Here is a 26928-nt window from a genome sequence, read left to right on the forward strand (position 1 = left end):
GAGAGGAGCAAAGGCAGAGGGTGAAATGCAGGTGACTCCTGGTGCTAATTGCATGCAGCACATCTATCTGGGGAGAAGCTGACGGAAGCGTATCAAGGATGTCTCAGTTACTCAAGTGAGAAATCAAATTAAACTCTGCATCAAATAGTAGAGCTGTTCTGTGCTAGGAGTTCTGTCAGATTCATTAAAGGTAGAAACCTACCAGCCCCTCAGGAGTTAGTGAAGAGAAAAAACAATGCTCTGTCAGGGGGCTGTGTTTCCCTGCTTACCTGGATGTGTTAACGATATGGGTAGAGGAAGAGAGGACTATGGATTTTAACCCTCGAGATACACGTGTGTGGAGGGGGAATGAGGACACCGACTCCACAGCAGTGCTAGTTCCATGTGCCACAGACAGCGAGCTGGGGTACGTGTCCAGCCACCTGCCCTGAGGGATGCTTGGTGAGGGCTGGGGATGGAAGCCCCAGCAAGCTGGAGGTGTTGGAAGATGTTCCCCGTTACCTGCCTCTTGGACTCCCGTTAACAGGCAGGGAGATGAAGTCACTTTGGGTACCCTGGGATGTCTGGGAGTAACCTGGAAGAGATCGAAATACCGGTGTCACACAGCAGTACGGGTCCTGATCTGTGTTGCAGTGGGCATGAGTCCACTCTTGCTCCAGGAAAAAAGAAATCTGGACAACACATTGCTCCCTCCACGGGGACAGATTGTCTGGGGGCTGGATGGAGTGCAGACTTGGCACGAGAGAGCCTGGAGCTAGGGCGAAGTTGCCAGCTCAGTGGCAGAGGAGTCTGCTGGGAATGTGCAATCCACAGCATGCTGCAGGACTTCAGATGCAGCATGATTTCCCAAAGCGTCGCACCAGAGGCTCTGGAAATTCCCAGGTGACCAAAGCATGCTTGTGCCTGCTTCTCACCAGAGTTGTGAGGCTCTCCAAAGAGCTGGCAGCCTTCAGGAGCAGAGGAGTACTGAGCTCCATGCGCTGTAAATGCTGAATGCCAAAGTCATCTCTGGCTAAACTGCTAAGGCCCAGCCTTGACTAATGTCTGATTTTTACATATTCCCTGATGCGTGTTGTGCATTGCCTTAGAAGCACTCAAGTGCTAGTTTGACATTTAAAAGCCGTTTACAATACTGCTGCTGTGATGGCAGGAGAAATTAGCCTGACCCCAGGATGTAAAAATCCTGGGTTTTGGAGCAGGGCAGCCTGATCCAGGCAACAGGGAGTCTCCAGCTGCTAGCTCTGTATTAGAGCTCTCCAGCCAAGTAAGTGTCTTCCTTCCCTCCTTTTCTGTTGACTCATAAGATTTTTTTTTTTACGAATTTAAGGTGCTAACCCTGTTAGGCGACACAGATTAATTTCCAAGATGCAATTTATTTCCGAAACATTCCTATTCCCAGCAGTGAGTGCTGACAATTGCTATCGTTTGCTTTGCAGCCTAGGGTTTGAGAGACTTGAGAGCCGGTGAACGTGGCTGGCAGGTGGGCAGTGCTGTCTGCAGGGTGGATTTTGTCACCTGGGAATCCAGGGAGCTCACCCAGGAGCTGACTCTGACCCAGGCACCGAAGCTTTTGCCTAAAGTCCATGTCTTAGGGGGTGGGAGTGGGCCAAGGAGTGGGAATGCCTGGCTGTGCCCGTTCCTTCTTCTCTATTAACCCAACTGTCCTGCAATGCCTTCTGCTGTCTCTGCTCTTTAGACCAGCTCATTTGCCCCCAGCGGGACAGAGACCTCCTCCTCTGGTGTTCCTGCAAGGCTGAACGAGCTGCCTGTGTGTGTGTGTCTGGAGGCAGAGCTGCAGAAAATCAACGGGGCCAAAAGAAAATGAGGTACTACATGCCTGTCCTTTGAGCTGCCAGCACAAGGGATGCATCTTTGCAGTGTGATGGCTCAAGGCTATTTTTTTTTTTTCTTCCAGCATGAGCTGTTGCTAAGAGCTCTGGAGGTGCTGTACTGAAGCTTTGCTGATGTGCTGATCCCTGTGACCAATTCCTCTGAAGCAGGCTGTACCGTCAACTTGGAGACAGCTCCTCCAGGGTGAGGTGGGCATCGGAGCAGAGCTGTCCCCGCTCACTCTGTAATCATCAGTCCTCAGCTGTCAGGGGCTTGTATGCATGCTTGGAGAGCGTCTAGACATAGACAGGAGAGGCTTTAACTGCTGCAGTCCCCTGTCCTATTTTATCTCCATTTATGACAACCTGTGACTGCCGGGGCTGGATAGTGGTGAGAAGAGGAGGGAAGGCTCCTGTTTTGGGGATGGAGGAGCTCTCCTTCTGTCAGCCCCCTTGCTTTTGCCTCTTTCCTGCAGACATGCAATGCTGACGGGCTGTCTCTTGTCATCTAGATCAGCTGTGCCTTTAGGAGAGTCTCCCAGATGGCTCTCTGGGGAAAAAAGAGACTGATCAATGTCTGAAAAAAGTATCTCATCCGTGTCAAAACACCAGCTTCACCTTGTTGTGCCTCCCAGGGACAACTTGAAAAGGCCAAAGTGGAGCTTCCCCTTGCGAGGGGCTCAAAACACTGCTCATGAGCTCTGGTGGCAGCGGGACCTCAGGGTGAGCGAGGACCTGCAATGAGATCCTCGTCTTGGTCGGGTTCCAGAGGCACTGCTGTAACCCTGACGCTGCATGCAGAGCTGGATAATATATAATATTTATAGCAAAATAGCCCTGAATTATCTTCTGGCAGGCCCTGGCTCCCTGACTGTGTACCTAGCCCAGCCTGCTAATACAGCAGTTGTTCAGAACGCTGGATTTAGCCAGCATCTCCAGTTGAGCTTGTTTGTAGGCACTGGAAGTCTTCAGTGCTCCCATGAGCTGGTGGTGTGTTCAGGCTGGGTTTATTAGCCATCTGGCATTCTGCTGGGCCGTTTGTTACTGAGGCTCTTGCAGGAAGAGCCTCTGATGCTGTCGTGTCCTCCATGCAGGGAGATTCAGGCTAATTTCTGGGAGCTCACAGACGGCTGAGTAGGGAGCCAGGTGAGTTTGTGTGGGTGGGAGTCCTGGCTTTTCGAGTGCCTGAAAGCAGAGCTTGGGCCACTGCCTGCCTCTTGTGTGGTTCTTCTGGAGTGGGAGAGGAGAGCCATTGCTCTGGTCCAGGTATCCGCAGAGAAACACGACCTGCGTCTACCTGGGCTGAGTGTGCCAGGATGCTCCCCAAGAAGCTTCTGGTTTCCTTCTTTAAGCCTGACCTCCTCCTCCTCCACTTGGCGATGCCTGGTGAGGCAGTGGCTGGGCACTGCTGGCTTTTCTCTCTCTGTGGCTGTCCTGTAGAGCAGGGATTGAACCCTGGAGCACTGCCTGGCCTTTGCAGGGCTCGTGCTCAGAGATCAGGCTGGGCAGCTCCCGAAATGGAAATTCAGCTGCAGTGGAGAGCTGAGGGGCAAGGGAGGTGCTGACTTCTTTGCTGCCAGCCTCTGCTGTCAGGAGAATAGTGTTCTGGCTGTTGCTCATGTTCTTCCTGGCTTAGTATGGGCAAGATAAAGGAATGCAATTTCCACAGCTTGTTGAGATCTTACTATGCATTTCCTTAAAGCAGAATGGGGAGGGAACATCTCGAGCATCCTGGAGCTGAGGCACTGAAGGCCCAGTACGTGCTCTCCTGTGCCAATGGTGGCTGTGGAGGCCGTAGAGGTGAGCAATGCCCGCACCAGCTGGTGGTGGTGAAGGTGGCTGGCCCTATGGGCAGGGGGTGATGGGGGGAGCTGGGTGCTCCCAGGCTCCCAGGCTGTTACAGACCAGGTCTTTATTATTTCTTAGGAAGGGACCTACCACTGCTCCCTTCTCACCGTCTCTCCTCCATCCCCTTTCTGGAGGGTTGCACAGTCCCAGCCTCACCTGATCCCACAGCTTGCAGCCGAGCTGTGCACTGAGCCCAGTCCCTGTTACCTCAGGTCTGAGAGCTGATTTCAGGCTGCAGGATGCTCTGAAATCACCTGGGGTGAACCGCACGTAATCGCAGTCAGGAGCTGGCCTTTTGGCTGCCATCAAGGGGCATGCAGCCTGTTCGAGTGCGGGGAGGTTCCTTAGCAAAAGGCTGATCAGTGGTCACAGTTCTGCTGCTCCTTACCAGCGTGACAGGGAGCCTAGCTTTAAAGACGGGTAGCTAATGAAAATCCTCCTCTGCAGACCATTGTACTTTGCAGGAATAAGTACTTCCACCATTAGGGTTGGTTTTTAAATCTCTAAGCACTGTGTTCTTCAGCAGCTTAAGCTATGTGCGTGATAAAGCCTGTAATTGAGGCAGGCACTTCGGATAACAAGGGAGCACAAGACTGGAATAAACTGAAACGGGGAGCAACTGGGCTGGTCCCTAACGGTGCCGAGCCGTTCCTCGCCTCTCGGGGGGCCTCCTTCCCCCAGGAACCAGCCTGTCCCGGCTGCTGGGAAGTCCAGGCTCTAGGCTTAGCTAATGAGCGAGGGCTGAGCGAGTGATTAGTGTTTTACAGCAGCCTCCCCGTGGCCTCGTTACGGGGTTAGTCATTGTGAATGTCAGTCTGATCGGAAACCATTACGAGTGCCTGGAAATCATTAGCCCTTGCCATGCCAGGAATGCGAGTCCATTGCTTCTGCTTCCCTGCTGACGGACGTACGGGCGCGTGGGGAAGCAGATTTCACATATGCTTTATGTGATTTCATGTATACTTTTATCCCTGCAGAGCTCTTCGGGATGTGCACTCCTGGGTTTTATGCCCAAGCCTGTCCTGTGCTTGGCTAACGGCCTCGTTTCGTCGTAAAATGCTGAGCAGAGCTGCTGGGGCGTGCCAGCCTGGGGGAAGCCACGGAGCCCCTGATTGCCCAGGTAAGGACAGGAGCTGGGATGTGCCATGGGGACCGGCTGGAAGGGAAAAGGAACAAACTGCTACGGCCACTAGCCTGCATCAAGCCGCTGGGAACGTGGCTGAAATGAGCACTGGGAGCACCCCCTTGCTGTGTTCCTGCCCTCGGGTGCAGCGCTGTGTCCTGATGGAAGGAGAGTGCTTTTTTGCCCCCCCCTAGAAGGGATTGGCACTGGCTGGGGGATGCTGCCCCATCCTGCTGGGTCCCCAAGGTGAGACACGTGTTCAGCAGGATCTGCTGCTGCCAAGTCCCTGCCCTGCTCTCTTCCCCAGCTTGCTAAGACGTGTGAATGAAGCCAGGAGGGTGTAGCGAAGCCAGGAAATCTGCCGTGCTTTTAGGAAATGGCACACTCTGGAAGCTGTCCCACTTTCTGGAGAAGTCTGGGCTCCTGACAAGCACGCTTTAGATAAATTGCTTTTGTTGGCTTGTTAGATATTATTTGTGTCTTTCTGTACGTCAAGAGGGAGGGGGATGCATAATGCTAGATATGCTGGGGAGGCTGCGTGTTTGCTTCGCTGCCTGGTGGGCTCTGGAGCCCACCTCCCTCAGCATCCTGCTCTGAGGTTCCAAGAGACACGAGGCTGGGCGACGAGCCTGCTCCACTTCAGGGAGACCTGCCCTGGCCTCCAGCCTGCCCTTGGCACAGAAGGAATGGCAAAGGCGTTTTCCCTGGCAGCAGGCAGCGCATGGCCCCAAACATCCCCTCTCTGCTCAGCCCTAATCCCATTCAGCCCCCGTCCTCCGCTTCTCCCCTGCGAGGCTGCGGGTGTGAGAGGCCGGCTGCTTCGTTTGGGGCTGCATAGATTAGCTCTCCCCTCGGGAGCAGCTTGCTCAGCTTGCACTCGAGATAACGGGGCCGTGTCCTCCCGGCTGTCGGACTGCTCAGCAGCTGCCGGAGCTGTGATTAGCCTCAATTTATGCAGGCTGTTAAACAAACACCTGCAAGCTTCGGGGGCAGAGAAGCCAAGTCATTTTTGTAAGCAACTAGCATTGTATTGAACTGAGAACGCTGTCCTTTTCTTGCAGGGCTCTCGGAACTTCCAGACATCTCTAGTCCCCGTGACACTTGTAGGGCTACGAGCCAGAGACATCGCTGGGCACTGTGGTGACTAATATCATGTGCTGTTCTCACAGTGCTGGGTTGATTGCAGTGAGGACAAGCACAGCTGTGACTTCTGGGGCTGCTGCAATAGCCGACAATTTCTAAACTTGTTCTGCTCTTATTGCTTTCTCTGATGTTTGCTGTTCTCTGTAGCTTACCCCTAATCCCCAGCAAAAGCCCTGCCATTATTGCCAGCAGTGTGATAGGTAACGTAGCAGGGGCACTGCGATGTCAAGATCTATTGAAGTGTTAATAAAAGGGCTTAATGTGGAGAAAAGGAAATCGTGCACCTCCAGAGACCTCGCCGAAGCATCTCATCTAATTAACCTCGGAGGTGATCGCTTACAGCAATGTGGTGTGCCAGCAAAGAGCCCAAAAATAGTCTTCATCCAAATGCAGCAAGAAGCCACGCGGCTCCCCCTCTTTGTAAAGCCTGGCAAGACCTGCTGCTGAGAGGGGCTAGAACAGAGCTCGTTTGAACTATTATTACCTGCACAGAAGTGTGACTGAAACTGCAGGAACGTTGTTCTGGGTCCTATATGGGCACGGATGCATGTGTCTGTACCGCGGGTACACAGAGCGCTGGAAAAGAGGTTTTGAATTGCACCCACGGGCTCCCAGTTTGGAGAGAACTGCTAGCCTCTTCCCTTTACCCAGAGCAGGCGCTGCCAAATGGCTGCTTTTAACGAACCAGCAGCTCCCAGTCCCTGCTGACACCCTTGGTGGTTTGGGAATGGTGCATCAGAGCTGGCCGCTAGCTCTAGAGCCTGCTGGCAGATGCTGCAGGAGCTGCTGCCCCACCCGAGGGGGCTGCAGGGCTGCATCCTCTGCTCCAGCAGCGAAGTGTCTCCTGGTGGGATCCCCGAGTGCCATAGCAAAGGCTGAAGGGTTTTCTTTGTGAGTGGTAGTGCCCTGGCAGCGTGCCTGCCTCCTGAGCTGCACCCTGCTACGTTGCACACTAATGTGGGGGAGGCGGATGGATTTCTTCCTCCCCAGCTATTTCCTTCAGGTCCTAAGGGAATTCTTCCAATGTATTCATCGGCTTTCTCTTTCTTCACAGGTATCTGGAGAAATCCCATGCTTCCAGATAAGGACACGCCAGATTTACAGTTGCCTACCACCATTAACACATCCTCTTCTGCACAGTCACGTGAAGGTAAGATGTGCAGCAACCAAATCACCTGCTGTTCTCTTCCATCCTCCGCTCTTTGTTTCCACCATGCTCCAGGATGTTCTTTCCACTGGATATTTTTGCAGTCAGTTTACTAAGCCTTTTTCCTATAAAGGGGAAAAAAAAGAAAGCTCCACAATTTATCATGTATACAAACAGCAGGCAGGAGAGCTCAAAGCTTTGACTCCATGGCCCCTTCAGCAAATAATCTTGCAGAGAGGAGACAGGCGCCTGTCCTCACCGCTGACCGTCCCATCTGGGAAGACAGAACTGCTTCCCAGGGGAGCTGTGAAGAGGTATGAAAGGGAAGGAGACTCTTCCCAATTCTTGTGTTACCAATAACTCAGCTGCCCTTTGCAGCACTGGGATTTTCTGAGCCTTCTGTCTTGAACTGTCTGCCATCAGCCCTAGTCCTCAGCAGGGATTTTGGTGCTGGGCTGGGCAAAGGGGGGCGTGCAGTTACCCACCCTGCTCAGCTTGGGTCTCGTTTCCCAGCCAGGGCTGGAGGTGCAGACCGGGAGCACCGAGTCGGTGCTGGTGCTCTCCCACTGAGGAGCAGAACCCCCCAGCAGTGGTGGCAAGGCTCTGCGAGCTGCTGGCTTGGATAGAGAGTGGGGTTAGGTGAGTTTTGGAGGAGGAGAGCATCTCCTGACCATCTGTTAGTAAGGGTGAGGCTGCCTGAGCAAACAGCTGCCTGTTATTTGCCATGCAGTAGCTCTCCACGTACACCTCCTACCCCACACGTATTGTGGGGGGGGGGAACAAATCACTCATGTTCACCAGGATGCAAAGAAAATTAGCTATGCACAACATCTGAACCGAAGACAGCGGTGAGCCTGCAGTCAGCGGGTGGTTTTGCCCAAAGAGGGCAGTGCCGTGCCACGTTCCTCCCCAGCCTTTCTCTCTTTTCCTAGAAGGTGGCTCCCCCAGCCCTGGCTGTGCTCCGCTCTTCCAGAGAAGGGCTGTCATCCCTGCAGAGCTCAATGGAAACAGTGAATATCAAAGATTTCTTAAGGGAAAATCATCATGGCTCATGATGAGGCAATTTTATTTTCATTTTTTTTCCCTGGGTAGTAATTACTTTAAAAACCAAACAAACAATCTTGCAAGTAAGCATCACTAAAATGCCTGGTCTGCCTTCTGACGAACTGCTTTTCTCACCAGCTTAGGCAAAAGCACACATCCCTAACGCTGCCCAACTTCAAGTCTGATGTACTCCTATTTACATTTCTCTTGCCTTGCTGCCTTGACTCATCATCTGTAAGGATGGCTGCAGGCTTTTCTGTCTGCTGGAGGATATTTTCCACCCCGCCCCTTCCAGCTCCACGGAGATGTGTTGGTTCCCCTTTCTGTCTCCAGTAGCTTTCCCTTTGCACCCGCTCTCGAGCTGCTTCTGCAGAGAAATGCTTCTGCAGCATTTCCCATGCGATGGGGCTCGCTCCCTGCCCCGCTGGTAGCGGTGCCGTGGGGGACACTGGCACGGGTCCTGCTGTGGCTGGAGGTTCATCCCCAGATCGTGCCCATTGTGCTCCAAGCAGGGAGCGAGGGGGAAAGGCCGGCTGCCCCCTCTGCCATCTCGGGTCCCAGTTGTGGCTTGTCTCAGAGAGCAGGATCCGGCCCTGTGACTGCTGTTCACTTGCTGCCCAAGTGGGAAGCGTGTGCTGCGGAGAGCTGTCATGGGAGGGGAGCAAGGGCTTCTAGGCTGCTGCTGCTCTGCCCTGTAGGAGGGAGGACTTCAAACAGCGATTAGCTAACGTTGCCTTTTCCAGAGAAACAGCCCTTGCCATGCTGGACAATGCGCTTGAAGGAGACAAACAAGGCTTTCTCTAGGGGTTAAAAGCTCTAATTCTGGTTAGATATATTTATGTAGGCTTTTTTCCCTTTCAGAGAAGGAAGATTAAAAAGGCTCTGACTCCTTTAAATAGACTCCTTTAAATGTGTTTCCTTAACCAGCTAGGAGCTCAATTAGGAGCGCTTGCTGTTCTTTTCCACCTAGTGCGACGGCTGTCATGGTGCTCGTGACACAGGGAGCGCAGCGCTGCCAGCTTTAACTCTTAGCTTCCTTCCAGGGGCACCTGGAGTATCTAGAAACCTGCCCTCGCATTGGCAGCACAGGGGCTGCAAATAAAGGGTCTGTTTTCCCTTGACAGCTATCAGAAGGACGAAGTTATCTTTTGCTGCTTGCTGGTTTGTGTTATTCTATTAGCCAAAGCATAGCAGCATAAAAGATAATTTAGTCTGGGTTAATGCAGCACAATGCAAAACTCATTACCGAGCCAGCGCCACGTTCTCCTGACCCCCTGCCTGCTGGAATCCCTCGGTGGCTGAATGTCCCTGCTCTGCTCCCAGGGCACAAACTGGGGCACGGGGGCAGCTGTGGGCCTTAAACAACATCCGACAGTGGCTTTCAATGAGTTCAGAGCTGCCGCAGTGTGGGAATGAACGTGGAGCTCCTTCCCGTGTGCCTGCTGCTGGAGTGGAGCGAGCTGTGGGGCTGCTGAAATCCAAGAGGACAGCTCCTGCTGCCTGCTGGGGTGAGCCCCGGGCTGCCCTGCCTGGGCGCTTTCCGCAGTCTGACCACGTTAGGAAGCCGCAGCAGCCAGGCGCGAGGTGTAGCTGGTGCTTGGGAGGCCTCCAGCTTTTTGCAAGCAGCCCCGGAGGGGCAGGGGCTGTCTGGTCCAGCAGGTCAGTGGATAACATCCTCTCCAAGAGCGCTTCTGAGCATCACTGGCTCAACGTCAGCGCTGGCACCATTGCTTCCTGCTGCCTTCGATGGCTCTCGGTGCCGACGTGAGCAAATGCCATTGCTGCTCTCACTTAACGTGGGCGGGCAGGAGCATCTGTCCCTACTGCTTTCCTATTAGCGTGCTGCTAGGAAGGCAAAGAGCCATCTGCCCGCAGAGGTTGGGGTCTGTGATATCTGCTAACCCAAGAAGAGAGAGCACCACTACAGGAAGGCAGCTGGAGGGACATGGGGTGTGAGATCCTCCTTCTCCGAATTTGCCGAAGTAGGAATTTCCTGTGTGCTGCTTTCCCATTGACCAGAGGGAAAGCAGACCAATGTCTCACCCACACAACAGCAAATCTCCTGACAAACCCTTTTCAGAGCTGCTGAAGAGGCTCACAATGGGGTGATGGTCCTGCGTGGCTCCTTTTTGGATGTTTCCTCATCTTCTTTAAGTCAATGTTGCCAGCTAGGGTCTTGCTTTCTGGGGGAACCTCTAGTGCCAAGTTCACACTGCTTTTGCGAAGCACTTTTACTCCTGAGGACCTCTCTGTGATATAGCTGGTTCAAAAAGGGTTTTACGGAGCACAATCATTTATTATGAGCCAGCGTTTGCAGAGTAATTCCGTACAAGTAATTAGCTGGGTCACTGGTGCTTGCCTTGGGATCTGTCCAGGGAATCCCAGAACTGCTAAGAGTGGAGAAGTACCTGCAGCTTGCTGGCCTGCCCAGTGCTATGGTGAGAGCCTGACCTGGCCCACCAGGAAGTAGCCCTGGCCCTTTGGCATGCCTCTTTTCATGACTTCATCTAAATGCTGCTCTCTCCTTTGTCAAAACCAGTGCAGTGCTAACGATCGGAGTGCTGAGGGTGCACCCCCCGTCACATTTCTGGTGATATGAAGTTCAAGAGCATCACATTCTGGATGTTTATAGGGGAAACAGCTTTCTTCCTTCACCCCTGCAACTTTTTTTGTTCCTTCACTGTGTTAACTAATACGTTGTTTAAGCTGTATGTCAGTCCTTGTTCTCGCATACTACAGAAGAAGCTGGCTTGTCAGCACTTCTTGCCTCCTTCCTTTTCCCATCGGCTTTGGAGAGCTCGGGTGGAGCTGCTACATGTTGGTTCTGCAGCAGCATTTTGATTACCTCTCATACACTGTCGACACAGACTGACCCATCCAGCAGTTCAGTGAGTATATTGCTCTTGACAAGCTCTATTTGCCCTGGATAAGTCAGGTAGCATATCTCCAGTTGCAGGTAATAGGCAGTAACGTCCTCTCTGCATCTTCTTTGAAGATTTTCCAGTCTCGGTTTCACCCAAAGGGCCTTCCTTATCTCCACCACAGTAGGATGCAGAAATGCCTCAACTAACTCTGAGCGAGGAATCGTGGAGTCCAGAACAGCAGTGCTGCTTTAGGCGAGGCTCTTGCCCTGGCTAATCCCATCTCGAAAAGCAGAAATTATCTCAGGCTGCGGGACTTCTTCCCCAGCTATGCTGGTCAACGTGTCTTTGGTATCTGGGAGCCGCCCTGGCAGTGTATGGGCTGTTACCCTCCGTGGGGGAGCAGAGATGTCAGCCCCTGCTAAACGCCCGCTGCCTGTACTTTGCTGCTTGCTTTGATGCACAACATTTTCCTAGATCTCTGTATGTCCCATGGATGGTTTTGTGCCCCTCTTGGCAGGCTGCGATCCCTTCAGCGTTGTGTGCAGCTGACTGGGGTGTTTAGAGGGTGGAGAGGAGCTGACAGAAGCTTTCCTGCACCTTTTGCTTTGACATACATTATTGGGTTACTGTGGCAAGGTGTTGGTAGCAAGAGCGGTTAGGACACGTTTCCTGGGCACAACGAAAGGAGATGGAGATCTGAGCTTTGGTTGCGTGCATGTTGTCCCTGGCTTTGGTGGGACACGAGCTGGCTCCATGCAGCTGCTCTGCAAGGTTTAGCGGGCACGGCACCAGGTCCCTCTTCCTTGGAGGACATTCAGTGTTCTTCAGAGCCAAAACCGTCAGCACAGGTAGGTTCACGCTTCCCACGAGCATCTATCTTTGTGTTCACTTCCCAGGTTGCCAGCATGGGTGAAGAGCTCTGCTGGAGAGCAAGGAGGGAAGCTGCACGCAGTCACCTGCAAATGCTGTAAAGAGCGGTCAGTGGTCCCCCTATCAACTGTAGCCCAGCTGCAGCAAGAGACCCTGCTCCCAATGTCCTTGGCTCCTGCAGATGCATAAGAACCAGGCTGGCTGTGTGCTCCAGGTGGAGGAACAATGGAGCCTTTCATCTGCTCCTGCAGAGCAGGCTGGTGGCCAGCCCGTGTGTGGTGCCTGGTTCCCTCTGCTGGTGCAGAGGGGTGGGAGGTGAGTGACAAACCCGGCGAGCTGACTGCCCTGTCCTCAGGATGGAAAAATGGTTGGGTGGGCTTCTCCAGCTGAACCCGCTGGGCTCAAACCTGCTTGGGAGGAGGTGGGGCTGCAGCTGGGGACAAGTGGGGAGGTGGTGGCTTTCCAAGAGCTGCCCCTGTCCCCTTGTCCCTGAATGAATGTGAGACCAGTGGGTTTGAAACCCAGTTCTGTAGCTTCAAGCCCTGCCCTGGCTCCTCACAGCACTCCTGGTGTTATGAACAGCAGGAATGGGCTCTGCTGCCTGCGTTAGCAACCAGATTGCCGCTGCAGCTTTCTCCATCAGCACGTGGGCTCGCTGGGCAGCCCTGGGGACACGCTGTGATTTGGTGTCCCTAAGAGAGAAGCGCTCCTGTGAGACACATTAAAGCCAGCTGCTTTCTCAAGTGCTCCCTTGGGCTGCACGCCCTTTGCGGTGTCCTTGGGCGTGCGAGCCTGAATCCGGGCCCTTCCCTTGTCCTTCACAAGGTTTCCCTCACTCTTGCATTTACACCCTTGCTTCCTATGGCTGCAGCAGCATCCTGCTGTGTTGCTGTCTCAGCTGCGCTGCCTCCTATCCGCCTGCTGTGCCTCTCTGCCAGGGCCCAGGCTGTGCTGGGGTGGCCTCCCCTCCGCTCCCTGCCCACCTTGCCACGCAGGAGAGCCCAGGCTGGCCATGCTGGTCATCCAATTTGTTTTGGTTCATGTTACAGTTGAGGATAAAGTTACAGATATTTCTGTGCAGAGATAGGATCTTGCCAGCCAGTCCTTCTTTAATAAGATCCCAGGCATTCGAGGTGCCTGATTACCTTATCTCCCCTCTGCAGATGTACATTGCCCACCCCTCTCACCCTGAAAGCAAGCCAGCCCGGGAGAAAGCAGCAGCAACTCAGCCTTCTCCAGCCCTGCAGGCAAGTTGTAAGGCAGAAAGAACAGAGAGGGAAGCCGGTTTCCCACCCAGCCGCCCGCGTGGAGTGGATGCCGTGTGCCATTTCTGCATTTTCCTCCCCTCTCCTCACGCTGGTGCTCGTCCTTGCAGCTCCTTTCTGCAGGGGGGAGGCTGTGGCACGGCTGACTCATGCTGCTGGTGTGACAAGAGCCCCACGCGTGGGTTCCCTGCAGCACCTCTTTGCTCTCTGGCTTTGCTCCAGTAGAAGCTAAAACTCCGTTTCTAGTTCATAAATAAAAGGGGGAGACAAATGCTAAAACACGGCACGAACACCAGGCCGCCTGTGCTTCTGCAGCTCGCGGAGCCTCCTGGAAGCTCTTTGGTGCAAGGAGCACAAGTGCTGGCGCTGGGCGTAGGCGGGGGTTGGATCAGCCATGAGCAAACACTCGCACACAGAGTGAGGATTGTTTCATCAAATGGCCAAAAAGCTGCTGGTGGCCAGGGTGGCCACTGGGAGCAGACGATGTAGAAAAATAAGCAGAAAATGGAAGTGGGGTGGGGAGCTGGAACAGCAGCTCATGCAATACAGAGCCTGGAACATGTCGAAATTGCGGAGGGAAGCGAAAAGATGTGAAGAGAAACTTCAGAGGGATCTCTAGCAGTGAGGAGGAGGGACTGAGTTTTAGAAAAGAAAAGAAGAAAGCCCTTGCAATGCGATTGGAATTGGAGAAGTAGAGTGCGTGGTGTTATCTGGAGAAGGGCTGACGCCGTGCCCACGTGAAGGTGAACGTGCACCAATCTGTTCCCACTCCTGCAGCAGCCGAGGTTCAAGTCAGCAGCCTTTGGGGAGACGTGGGCAGCTCGGGGCAGGCAGGTGGCCTGGTTTCAGCTGGAATAGTTAATTTTCCTCCTAAAAATGGGTTAAACCACAACAGCAGGTTCCCTCGGCTCCTGCCCTGGGGCTGTGGAGGAGAGGAGCTCTGTGGGTCCCACACACTGAACGCAGAGCTGCCGGGCATCGCAGGCGATGAGCTGCTCTCCTCTCCTGTCTTTTTGGAGAATGGTCGATGAAGGTTTTGTGGGAGGTTAGGTAATGATTGACCTCGCAGGAATGGGTCTTACTAAAACACGGGGGCAGCTTAGCTTGCAGCCAGGTCAGTCCGTATGGCAGGAGATGGTATTGCTGCTGTCAGAAATTTATACTTTCCTCCGGTCAGAAAGGCTCTGCCTCCTTGTTCCCCGGCTACAGACGTGGACCTGGGTCTTGGCTGTTTTCCTGCGAGGCTTCTGCCTCTCCGTAGTCCAGCCTGAGCTCACACCAGCACGGGGCTGGCTCACAAAACCCCTGTGGGTCTGCCCGCAGACGTTCAGCCAGAACCACCGCATCCGCCTGAACCGGTGGAGCCCCGAGCCCCCAGGACCCACCGCACGCGCGCAGCAGCTGCAGGGAGGAGAGGCAGGGCTCTCTGCGATCCTCTGAGCGATGCAGATGAACCCACACCTAATTGCTTTTAAAAATTTCCTGTTGCTATGACGACTCCACAAGCGAGATGCACTCAAGTGCTGTCTCTCCGCTCCCAGGTCTTGCATCGCCACCAGAAAGCCGTGTGTGAGCCTATGTACGTACACACGTTTCTTTTCCAGCTTTCAAAGGTGGCTTATAATCCCCTTGGAGCATGAGCAGAATCCCTTCTGAGCCGGGGAAGGGTTTACTTGAAAGGTCTCATAATAAGGTTAAGGAAAGGCCAGCAGGCGCTCACCCTGCTGCTGAGCACTTCAGTAGCTAAATTTAGTCACTTGAGTCATTACTGAGTCAGCAAATTGGGGGCAGGAAATCTTGATTTCGCTCTTCTTCCTTTTTCATCAGCAATACACCCGAGGCAGGCTCTACGACTGGTTTCTCTTCTAATCTAGCACGTTACCTGCCCGCGGTGCTTTCCCCTGGAGTATCCTTGAGCCTGTCCAGAAGAAGAGCTCCTTTCTCCTCTGCTGCAGCCACCTGCCCTGACAAGCGGCCTGTCCTCAGGGAAGCTGCATCGTTTCCTGTCGTTAGTGACCTGAGACCTGGAAAGCTGGGTCCAGTTGGCTTTGTCTCTCGCTGTAGTCACGGGGCAGGGCTGGGGGCAGGTAGTGCATCCCCTGGAGCTGCTTGGAGATGAGTGAAACTCCATCCAGCTGCTCTTCTTCCAGCTCTCCGTGCCTGGAGTGCCACAGCAGAGCTAGAAGCAACAGGAAAGCTCTGAAAACCCTTTGTGAGTGCTAAAATAAGCAGCAGCAGGAGATCCAGACTTTCCGTAGCTGCCCTTTGCAATGCCCAAGCCTCATCCAGGCTGGCCCGTCCCTGCACTGCGAGCTGAGCAGGGCTCACCCAGCATGGATGTGACCTGGAAGGTGCCTGCAGCCAGCTGGCTCTTTCCACGGGAGCTGCAGGCTTTGAGGTCACCAGGAGACTGCGGCAGGGCAAGATCAGAGCTCTGTGCATGGTGGGACCCAGTCCTGGGCTGGAGCAGGTCAGCAGGTTACCCACGGCGCTCCTTGCTGCCGCCTGGAAAGTAAATCCTGGAAGTGGAGCCCCTGTTGCTAACTGATGGTATCAGTTCGTATTAGGTCCCACTGAGTGCATTTTGCATAATTTGTTTCCCAGAATGAAGTGTTTTACAAATGCAGCATTTAATCACCTTGTAAAAAGGGATGAAAAAAAAAAAAAACTACCTCGTCCCCCTGGGGCTAGGAAACAGCTAAAAGGGAACCTAGAAAAGAGAACCGTGTGTTCTCCCCATGGTGCTAGCTGGGCTGCAAAGCCCAGGCGGGCTGGTATTGGTGCCTGCAGCCAGCAAGGGGCTGGGCAGGGGGAATTCAGAGGGTCCAAGAGAAGAGCCCGTGCTGAAAACACTGAGCGTGATGTCGAAGTGGAGCTGCCCCCCAGCTTCTTTCTTGCACGGGAGCTGGAGCTGCTCCCACCACTTCAGCAGGCCGAGTCCCCTCTTGGGGGCGGCGATACCTTGCAGGGAGGAGGCAGCACAGGTGCTGTGAGTCCAAAGCTTCTGCAGGCCAGCTCTGCAATGGTCCCCAAAAAATAGCTCTTCCCTTGGGCCCTGGTGCTCCCCTCGCTTCTGTTTCTGGTGGAGGCCCCCAGAACTTGCCAATAGAAGTGTCTTCTCTTCCCCAGCTGAGGGTGGAGATAAATAACTGGCACCTGGAGATAAATCGGTGGCTTGCTGGACAGTGGAGGGCAAAGCGAGCAGTGGGCGCTCCGTGCCCTGGTTGGGATGGTGGCGCGGGGACGCTGGGTGCTGGGCTGTGTGCTGCAGCCCGCGGGAGGCTGGTGAGCTGCCACTCTCACTGTCACCTTTGTTTTGTTCACAGCAAGCGGAGGATGAAAAATCAGAGTAATGGCCGAGGAGACGGTATCCACTTGACTTTTCTTGCCCACAGCGTGAGTGATTAATCTAGCTAAGGCGTTGCAGCGGAGTGAGACCACAAGGTTAGGCAGCCCGAAGCCTACGTGCTCCAGGAGCTGAGGATGCTGCTGGTCTGGCAGCTGCAAGGTGCGTTCCTCCTCCCCTCGCTCTGCTCTGCCTTTGATCTGCTTTCAGGAGGGGAATTTTGTTCCCCGTTCCGAGCTGTTTCAACCCAGGCTGGCAGAGCAGCAGGAGCCCTGCTGTAACTAATGAGATGTTTGCTGCTCGCTGTCTGACACTGCGGTAGGTGCTCTGTGCTGTCCGAGACCTGTGATGATAAACCAAGCCTCCCGGAGATGGAGTGGCTTCCCTCTGGTATGGGACTGTTGTCTGCTTGCTTTTATCTGATAGGATCTCTCCTCCGAGCTCTGCTTAAGCCTCCTCTGTAGCGTATCGAGCCACTGAGGTCTGATCCCGCTGAGAAGCGGTGTAAACCGAGAGCAGATCTGCCTGCCAGCAGTCTGCTTCGGGGTCAGGGCGGCACCAGGGCCCACAGTAGGGCTGCTGGACGTTCACGGAGAGCGTCTGCACTTTGCGCTGTGGCTCTGGCAGATGCTGGAGGGACTTTCCTACAGACAAATACGATTCCCCTCCTCGCTGCCTGAGGGCTGAGAACCCCCTGCGCAGAGCCAGCGCTGCCCCTCTCCTGCCCGTAGCTGATGCCAAAGGTAACAAACAGCTTGGAAGGACGCTTCTCTCGCTAGTTGGCGATGCCTGTTTATTAAAGGCCCCTGCACAGGAAAGGAAACACGATCTAGGCCTCCCTGCCTGGGAGCACGACCTTTCTGGGGCTCGGACATGTTGCTGGCGGGGTTTCTGAGCAATGCCGTTCCAGGGGAGATGTTCTCTGCAGACCTTGGCTTGAGACGCCACGGAGGGTGGGCAGTGCAGCGCAGACTGATTAGGGGATGGGTGTCTGCCTCTCCCGTTTATTTATTATGCTGTAAAAGCCAAGGTAATGTACATCAATAAATGCTGCAAAGGGTTTCATGCGTGTCAGCTGTGCATATTTTATGGAGCAGACACTCTTGCAAGACAACAGGCTCCGTGAGTGAGAGGCTGGTGTGATTAATGCTGCAGCCTTCAGCCGGCTGCTCTTTCACTTTGCTGCAACGCAAAGTTGATTTCCCAGAGTGCTCCGTAAATGCGTGTGTGGTGGCAGGGAGCTTGGGAGAGGGGAAGGGGCCAGGAGAAAAGGCTCCGTGCCGCCTCTTGGGCAGGAAGCTGAGCAGTTCGGGAAGGCAGCGGGGTCCCTGGTGCTGTGCGGGTTCCTGCTCCAGGTGGTGCTGTGCTCAGCAGGCTGCGTGCCCTGAGCTTGTCCTGTGACTGCAGATGCCGTCCCGCGGGGAGGTGGGGAGCATCGTGGGGCTGTTTGGAGGAGATGAGACGAAGCAGGATGCATAGGTACCTCTGTGCACTTTGCTTCTGGCACCTCCTGAACCTGCCAGGTGGCTCCAGCCACATGTGGCAGTGTCAAAGACACTGCCGCGAGGTGTTCTTCCACGTCCTGTGAGGTGTGCAGCCAGGTGAGAGGGGTCGATCCTACAAATCCTTATGTCCACGCGGCCCGCTCATGGGGAAAGCTTTGGCAGGTGGTGACAACATAGACATCAAACTGGGCTGAATCAGGAGACACAAATCCTGGTGTCTGGGATTAGTGCAAGTAATTTGTTTTAGAGACAGTCAAATCCCTTTCCTGTAGGTACCTTCCTTTCACAGGAGATATTCTTCATCTCCAGGAGAGTTGCTCTGGTTGAACGGATCCAGCCCCCGTGGGGAAGACGTCTCTGTAGCTGCTAATCCCTGGGTTTTGGGATTTATTTCTCCTAACACTTGTAGGTGATTTGTTTCCTCCTCCTCCTTCCTTTTGTCTTTTTGCAACATCACAGATCTGGGAAGGGCCGTCTGCTCATTTGATTAATGGCCCCTTTCTGAAAAAGCAGCAGAGACAAATGTCCTTCTGAACATCGCAAAGAGAAATGGGGAAACCGGCTGGCTAATCTTCAGCCGTTGTTTTGGAACCCAAGCTCCTTCCCAGTATCAGTTTAGCTATTATTTCACAAACTAATTGATCCTCACTCAGGCAGCTCCAAGGGACCGGTGTTTAGATAATTAACAGCCCGAGGATTATGAAAAAAAATCTTGCTTTTGGATCCTGTTACAGTGCTTGCCTTCGAGGACACTCATGCTATCGTTCTGCTTACCAGCTCCTTTCATCAATCCGTCTATTTTTTTTGACAGTTAAGATCAAATAATTAACCATGGTGGATTTTGCTTACTTTCTTCCAGCTCAGTTCCAGATTTTGATACTTAAACTAAAATAAATGCACAGCTGAAGAACGTTTGGTGATTTTGCAGCTGATTAGAGCCAAGCCGGGCACGTCGCTGCTGTTACCACCAGTACCTGGAGAAAGGAGGTCCTATGTCACTTACTGAAAAGCTGAGCAACAAGTAGGAGAAAGATCCTAAAAGGAGAAAAGGAAAGGGGATGGCATCCCCCCACCCCGCTCCCTGCAGCGTGTCCTCCTGGCTCCTCCTGCTGCTGCCACCGCCCCAGGTGGCTGCGTGTCCCCGAGCTGCCAGGTGTGCTGGAGAGCTCTGCGCAGCGAAGTGGAGGCGAGGGGCAGCACGAACCCAGGGGCACTGTAGCTCTGCCTGGCGGAGCAGCTCAGCACCCTCAGGTCCCCTCCTGTGCAGCTGGGTGCTCGGCTGCCGTCCGTGCCCAGTGCTCGGGCTCGGTTCGTGCCGGCTGCAGGGTGGCTGGCGGCGTTAGCGGAGCGAGGCCGTGCGTAATGGACCTGAACTGCAGCAACAGATGACGGTGGCAAAGCCGTCGAGTGCTGCAATTCTTTATTAATTAGCCTGGAGTTTGCTTGCCCTTGTCTGAGGACAGAGGAGCTGGTGTGGAGCTTGGCCTCCCAGCCCTTTTTCCCAATGAGGTGAAATTGGAGGGGGTTTTAGTCTTAACTTGGGGCTGAACTTGACTCAAGGGCTGCTCTGCTGGGCTGCAGTGACAAGGCTTGGATGGGAGGCCGGAGCTGTCCCTTCTGCTTCATGCTGGGGACGGTACTGTCGGACTGCAGCGGGTGCTACTTTGGGTGCTGACACCTTCAGGGAGCAGGCAGGGAGGGGAAAACGAGAAGCAAGGCTGCTCTGGCTGTCTGTGTTCTCATCAGGTCTCCCTGGGCTTGGGGCACAGCATTTGCTGTTGGTAAGAAGTGCTGCAGAAGCAGTGCTTTGTCACCTGGAAGGAAACGAAGAAACCTTCCCTCTGCTTCAGTGACTGAGAGGGGGAAAAGGCTCACAAGAGACCACAGTAACTCCTCGCAGCATTAAATGGGGATTGCAGAGCTGACTGACTGCTGCTGGCACAGTCAGGAAAAAGGAGGAATGGTTTTTGGGGCGGAGGAGAGGCATGAGATGAATCTCTGCGGCCCTTCCCACCTAGGACACCGGTTGAGCTGCATCCCAAGTGCTTTGGGGCACTGGGGAACACATCCCAGCTCAGACAGCTTCATGGAGAGAAGCTCTCAAACTTCCATCAGTCATACGCTGGGTTTTTTAGCTCCTTAAATGTTAGAGCTTTCTTGAATGCAGCCTTGACTTGCAAGCTTAACGTTTGTAGGGGTATTAAAGCAGTCAATGCATCCTTCTCTTGGCAGGATCTTGGGCTGTTTCCTTGGATCCCGAACTACTGATGCCCCATTCTTCGTGCCCAGCTCGTGACACCCGCTGCTGTCTCTGTGCCAGCGAGGGGAGATTCCCAACCCAACCCCCACGTACTGCCGTCTGTCTACTGGAGGAAGCAAAGAGGATTTTCAGCCCTCCCATCTAGCAGTGGGTCTGGTGGCAGGTCCATGTGCCCCCCCTGTGGCCAGGTAGGTGCTGTGGGTGCTGTCTTCCTTCCAGATGGGTCCTGTGCGCAGTGTTCACCCCAGCACAGGGTGTGCTTCGCTTCCTTGGTGCCTCTGCTTCTTCCGTGGCACTGGGCTTTGTAGTGCAGAGCACCAGGGAGGGGAACTGCTGGTCGGGATGCCTTCTGGGAGGCAGCTCATGCTTCCCTGTCCTGAACTGTTGTCTCAGGAAAAACGCCTCTTTAACTGATCAAAGCCTCTCTTCTGGTCCTGGTCGTAATTGCTCCTTTTAGGAGATTTCTGCCTGCAGATAGGCTTTGCTAACTTTCCTCAGAAAAGCTGCTGTTAACACGGGGAGTTTTCATCCTAAATTTCAAAGAGGTGAAACTTGGTCTCAGCCTCCTTTCCTATTAAACGGAGGTCTTTGGATGAAATCCTCGCTATTCTTCTGGCTCTCCAGAGCTGGTGGACATCTGGAAGACTCCTGCAGGCCTGGCAGGTGAGGAGAGGACCGGTGGTGCCTGGCTGGGGATGAGCCCCGGGTCCACCAGCACCATTGCTGTGGCCAAAGCCTGGTTTGGGTAGGCTGTAGTGCAAGTTCCACCTGCTGAAGCGGGGTTCGTGTTTGCCCTGTTCTCCTCGACTTTCTCCTGCACTGCCTCATGGGGTCTGCTCACCCATGTACTGCTCAGCGGGTTTTGGAGGGAAGTGCTGTCTGTTGTGAGGAGGGGATCTAAATCTGCTGCTTTAAGAGCATCTTCTCTTCCCAGGGCAAAAACCGCCCCCGTCCCTGAGCCTGTATTGTCTCTGCTTGGAGGGGCACGAAGAGATGCAGCGGTTCTGTTGCCTTTCAGTAGCTGGACGTGGGCACAAGCTCCTAGCTTCAAGCAGGAAGAAACAATTCCTGCTCAGCTGTTTGAAAAAGTAAGCAGCTTGTGGTTGTGTCTGGTAAATCTCTGCAGGCAAAACTCCTTGGTCTAGCACTTTGACTCCTAATTAAGTGCTTACAGTGACGGCAGCTTGCCCTGCCTCCAGAAAAATTGTCCGTTCACCTATGCATGGCTCTCGCTTCCTTTGTAATGCCACGGTGTAAGGAGAGCCGTATGAAGACTCGGCTCTGATAAAACAGAGAAAATCAATTCGCCCCCTTCCCAATCCCTCTCCATTTCCCCGCTCTGTGAATAAAGTTTTCCAGAGGCCCTGCAGCCCTGGCTTCCTGGAAAGAAGGGGCTGTGGCAGGAGAGCCGAAGGGCTGCCCAGCAGGGAGGATGCTGTCTCCTCACAACAGCAATTGAAGGGAGCAGCTCGCCGGGGAGAGCAGCGGGGCTGATGGAAACATCACTCGTGAGCTGGGGGTAGCTGCTGAGCCACGGCCCTGGCACGCACAGGCCGGGGAGGCTGCTCTGGGGATGGCTGCGTCGCTCAGAGGTGGGCTCTGGTGGGAGGTGTTCTGGTTTGTCTGGGTTTTAATGGATTGCCCGATATTCTGTTTCAGCTGGACCAAACATCTTCCTCTCCCGTGCTGACCTTTGCGGTGAGGTTGTGTGTGGAGAAATGTGCCAAAACGCCCCGTTGCCGTGGGAACCGAGGCCAAGAGAGGACCGGCCTGCTTCTGCTAATTGCTGCAGCTCCTTCACCTGGCTGCAAACCCCACTGCACGAAGCCAGCCCCGTGGCGCTCCGGCCCCATCCTGCCCCGCGGCCCAGGTATGCGCTGCCTGCAAACCGAGGGAGCACGGGGGAGCTGGGCTTTCCTTTTCCTCCTGCCTCTCAGCACTGTCACGGCCTGCCCAGCGATACAAGTCTGAATTCGTGGCTCCGGCATCCCTGCAACCCCTGTCACCCCGTGCACGCATGTGTGCCTGCACGTTTGGGTTTAAAAGCAGGGCTGCAGCGAGATGCTGCATCGCCCCAGCCCCGCTTCCCAGGCTGGCCTGGCTTTATCTCCTTCCAATTAAATAAGCACAGATAGCGGGTTTAATAAGGCCCCGCGTATGAAAGATTACTAACGATCCCATTTCCAACGTGTTGGGAATTATGAGGCAGCCTGCGAAGCAAAGGTGATTGGGGACGGGCTTGGCAGCTAATTACTGTCCCCCGTGTCCCCCCGTGCTGCCACTGCTGCTGCCTGGGCCCTAATTGCTCCCTGTACCTGACTGCATTTTGCTGGTGGTTGTGGCTAATTTGCAGATCTTGCCTGGCACTCAGCTGTTACTGCTTCTCTTTGTCGTCCCCCCCCCCCCCCACACTCCTCCCCACTTCCTCCCCCCGTTCCTCTTCACATTTATTAATGAAAACCTTATCTGTCTGTGCAGATAATGCCAGAAATAATTAGTACTCACCGAGGTCTGTCAGGCTCCTCTCCTCTCCCACCTCCCCCACCCCGTCCTCCTTCTTATTTATGGTTTCCCTTGCTGCTTGGTCAGGGCTGGGGCTGCTTTTTTGATTTTTAAGCCTTCCTCGCCCTGTGCAGCTTCATTTCTTCCTCTTGCAAAGTTTTCTTTGCTCAGGGCAAACCCGGTGCACGTGAGAAACTGCAGCTAGGTACGTCCCATGGGTTTGATCTCGAGGCCTGGGGCTGCAGGTGCCTCTGGCCCCATTGCTGCTGGAAGTGGGGAGCCACTCCCCAAAAGCAAGGGCTAGGCTCACGTTTGCACCCAGTGTCCTTGGGTCAGGGTCCCGGCCCCGTTCCTGCTGTACCAACGCTGTCCCCGCTCCTCTCACGCTCCTTTTTTATTACAGTTAGCATCATCATCTCCTGGCTTAAATCTTTCAGCCTGATAAAGGACGACAGCACTCCTCGAGTGCCTGGGATGGCATAAATAATTCCAGTGCTGAGAGAGATTTACAGTGATATAAATGTCAGGAGGGAGCCCAGTTTGTATTAATGGCCTTATTAGTTATGTTGCTGTAAAATACTGATACTCCAGTTGTTAAGCAGCCACGGTTTCGCTCTGCAGCATTAATTCAATAAATTGGGGCTTTTTGATATAAATCTTAGTCTGCTGAACCCCATTAGAGAATCCTTCATGATATGTCAGAGATCTTTAAATGGCTCTGACTGAGATCGACCTGGGAGTAAGAAGGCTTTTGGAGTGCGAGCGTAAGGCAGAGCCAGGGTGTGCCGCACCTCGACCCCTGTCTGCACCCAGAGGGACAAGGGTACCGTGGGCAGCAGCGGGTGTCGGGACAGCGCTCTGGCAGCTCTGGTGCTTGGAGGCCCGCAGGCCGTGTGGGGACGTGGGGTGGGCTGGTTTTTGTGATCACCAGCTCAGAAACCACATCTCGCACCAGGTCTGGCCGTCTCCCGCGCACCCAAGGATGCCGTGGCTCCATCCCCAAGGAGGTGAGGACAGCTTGAAGTCAGCCTCCGGCCCCAGGAGGAGAGGACAGTGGAGAGAAGGCTGGGGCTGTGAGGCTGGAAGAGCTTATAAAAGAATAAGATGCCTACAGCACCGCTCTGACCCCTGCCTGTGCCTCTTCCCTGCAGCCTCCCCGTTGTCGCCTCTGCTCTGCTGCTGCCGCACCTCTTCAGCACGTTGGGCCAAGGTACGCCAACAGGCAGGGCGCCTCTCCCGCTCTGTCTGACCCGCGGCCCCGTCCCATCCATCCTCCTGTCCTTCCCCCCATGCCACCCCAGCACGTGTGCCCCGCTGTGCCTTGCCTCGCGCAGGGCCGCCGGCTCCTCCGCCGCCGTTTTGCAACTCGGCAAACTTTGTCCCTGTGATCCACCGAGTGCGCGGGGAGGGAGGGAGCCGGGGGAGGGGAGGTACGAGGATAATTGAAAATAAATGATGCATTCTGTGAAATAAATGTTCTGGTGCAGCCAGCTCGCTGCAGCTGGTTATTTATTTTTTCTTGCTGCCGTTTTTTGAGGAGTGGAGGTGCCTGGGGAAAGGGGGGCTGGACGTAAAGGAATGTCACCCGCACACGGACGGAGCTACAAGGCTGTCATCCTCCGGCTCAGGGAGCACCTCGCGTCCTGCGGCAGTGACAGCCAGGGGACAGTAACGGCTCTTGGAACAGAGATGTCATGGCCACGACAGGAGCCCAGAGCATGAGTCCCGGCCTTCTGGGGCATGCTGGTTGTCCGTCAGGCTCGGTGCCCACCCGTGAGAGGGGCAGGCGGCTGCGAGGCCGGGATGAGTGTGAGCAGGAAGCCTCCAGAGCCTTTTCTCCTTTTCTGATGCACGTGCCTCTTGCTCGGGCCTCCTTGCTGGGTCCTGAGCCCCCACCAGCTCTGCACCATCCATAGCTTGTCCTCTGCTGCCGGGGAGCCCCTGCCATGGGTGACAGCACCCGTCTGCTTGCGCCAAGAGAAAACAAGCAGCTACACCCAAAAAGGGGCCAGGCCAGGGGGTCCTGGCACCAGGTTGTGGTCCGCCCCCTTGGCCCCCAAGGCAGCAGGGAATGTTCTTACGCCTTGTTGAGACTTACCTGGGATTATTATTCAGCTGCTAATTAATCTTGAGATTGATGTAAAGGCTTTGAAGATCAAGCAGATGATTTCTGATCTAGTCAACCAAAGAGGGATTTGACGGTGCGGTCCCAGCTGTGAAGAGCATTCTGTTGCTCTCCCCGGGCAGATGAGACCTCCCCAGCCTTTCTGGAGCTTTTGCAGCCTGTGACTGGCTTCTGGTGGGTGCTGGGCCCGACCCAGTACCAGTCGGGGTTAACAGCCCGGCCGATTGAGCCAGAACCACCCTTTTTCTTCCATCACACGCATTTCCACCTGATCTATCTTGTTCGTTTGCAACCTCATCACGGTGCTGAGCGACAGCTCCGACGTCTCGTTAATCACGGCACTGCCCGGCAGAGCCCCCACACCGAGGCTGTTTGGCAGGCGAGCGGCCGGGGGCTCTGTGGGGAGAGGCCACGTCCTCCTCCTGGGCCAAGCCTCCTGGAGCTGCCCTTCCTCCATGTCAGCCTCCGCTCCGTGAATCACGGCCAGCCCTTGCGAACCAGCATCTTTTTAAAATCTATTTTTCCTTTTCCGGGTTTGCTGGGATCATGGACGGCTCCATGCAGGGCTGGTGAATTTTGCTGCTGCTGCACGGATTTGGCAAAGCCTGGGAATGAAAGCCCTGCAAGCCTCCAGCTGGGGCTGTGGAGAGATTTTGGCTCGAGTTTGCCCAAATTCTGGTCATCTTGAAGTGAGCACCGTCAGCCAGGAGCAGCTTGGAGCTGGAGAGCATCAGCTCAGAGGCAGACTCAGCTTCTTTAACCAGCGATGGTTTGTTGCGGTGCTGTTAGACCTCAGAAGCCCTTCCCAGCAGTGGTAACCCCCAGCACGAAGCCTGCTGGCCCTCAGCACCTTTGGTTTTTAAGCTGCCCAGGTTGGTGGTGCTCTGGTTGTGGCATCGTCCATCACTGCCAGGGCCGTGCAGGGAGGTGAAGCTCATCTCTCTTGCTGCCACTGCACCCACGAGCGAAGCCTTGGCTTTATCTCCCCAGAAGTCGCCTTCGAGTACAATTCAATTTGTTTCTCATTTCTTCTAAAGTGCCTGGGACCGGGGGCTTGTGTCACGGAGACGTTCTGCAGCCGAGCAGCTGTAACCTTTAAGAGCTGTTTAAATAGCCAGCCAGAGAGATGACAGCTTGCCGAAGCAGCGGCGTTGTGTGGGCGTCTCTTAATGGTCCTGCTGGAGAAGAGCTGGATTTGATCCTCGGGTGCTGCCTGGGCCCGACCAGGGTGGGATCCTGTCACCCTGGGGACCTCGGTGTCCCTCGGGATGGAGCAGGTCAGGGCTGGGGGGTGGCAGCATCCCCAGCCCTCTGGTAGCTCTACACTGCCAGCGCCATGGGGAGCACTGCTGCACTAACAGCCCGTAATGCTGTTCGGCTCTGTAAATCTGTCCCTAAAAATTTATGGGGCAAATATTCCCGCACCCTATTAAAAGACACAGCTCACGAGCACCCACGTGCAGTGGGCTGGCTGGGCAGGAGCACGCGGCGATCTCAGGGGACGGAGCGGCAGCGGCTGCCAAAATCTTTGGGAAGTGTTATTTTGGGGTCTGCCCCCTCCTGCTCCTAATACCGCAGCACCCCAGCCCCCCCGCGCCCTGCCCGCGCCTCGTCCCCAGCCACGGTGACGGTATTTACAGCTGGAGCGTGCCAGGCCTAATTGCTAATCAGCTCCAGGCAATCAATTCATCTCCCCGTCGCCTCCTCGGGGAGGGGCTGCCTCGCGGAGCTGAAGGTGACTCCTGCAGGAGTTAAGATTAAGATTTTAAAAATAACAGGCGCTAATCAGCACAGGTTCGTTAGCTGAGCGGGGCGCTCGGGGGGACCAGGCAGGTGCCCGTGCCCGTGCCCGGGCTCTGTGGGCACCTTTTGGGCATGGCCCCTGTGGGAGCTCGCAACTAAAAGCCGTGGAGGGGATTTAAACACAAAATGCCCTTTTCTTTCATTCTTTCCTTAAAACGCCTGCCGTCGCCCAGGCTGCGTGGGAAGGAGTTATTGCACCGCGGCGCTCGCCGTGAGGCCGTGCAGCGGCTCAGCCCGGGGTCTGCTGGGGTGGA

General features: G+C 54.8%; 1 long non-coding RNA gene across 1 annotated transcript; it reads left to right on the plus strand.

The window, feature by feature from the left end:
- Nucleotides 1-702: 702 nt before the first annotated feature.
- On the plus strand, nucleotides 703-22105 carry LOC118174909. Its single transcript, XR_004754802.1, has 10 exons — nucleotides 703-882; nucleotides 1697-1826; nucleotides 1916-2039; nucleotides 2342-2552; nucleotides 4655-4797; nucleotides 6998-7093; nucleotides 11895-12183; nucleotides 16460-16641; nucleotides 20217-20432; nucleotides 21904-22105. It is a non-coding gene; the product is annotated as an uncharacterized LOC118174909 (long non-coding RNA).
- The last annotated feature ends 4823 nt before the right edge of the window (nucleotides 22106-26928 follow it).

The sequence above is a fragment of the Oxyura jamaicensis genome, chromosome 15 (assembly GCF_011077185.1).
Source record: "Oxyura jamaicensis isolate SHBP4307 breed ruddy duck chromosome 15, BPBGC_Ojam_1.0, whole genome shotgun sequence".
NCBI classification, from domain to species: Eukaryota; Metazoa; Chordata; class Aves; order Anseriformes; family Anatidae; genus Oxyura; species Oxyura jamaicensis.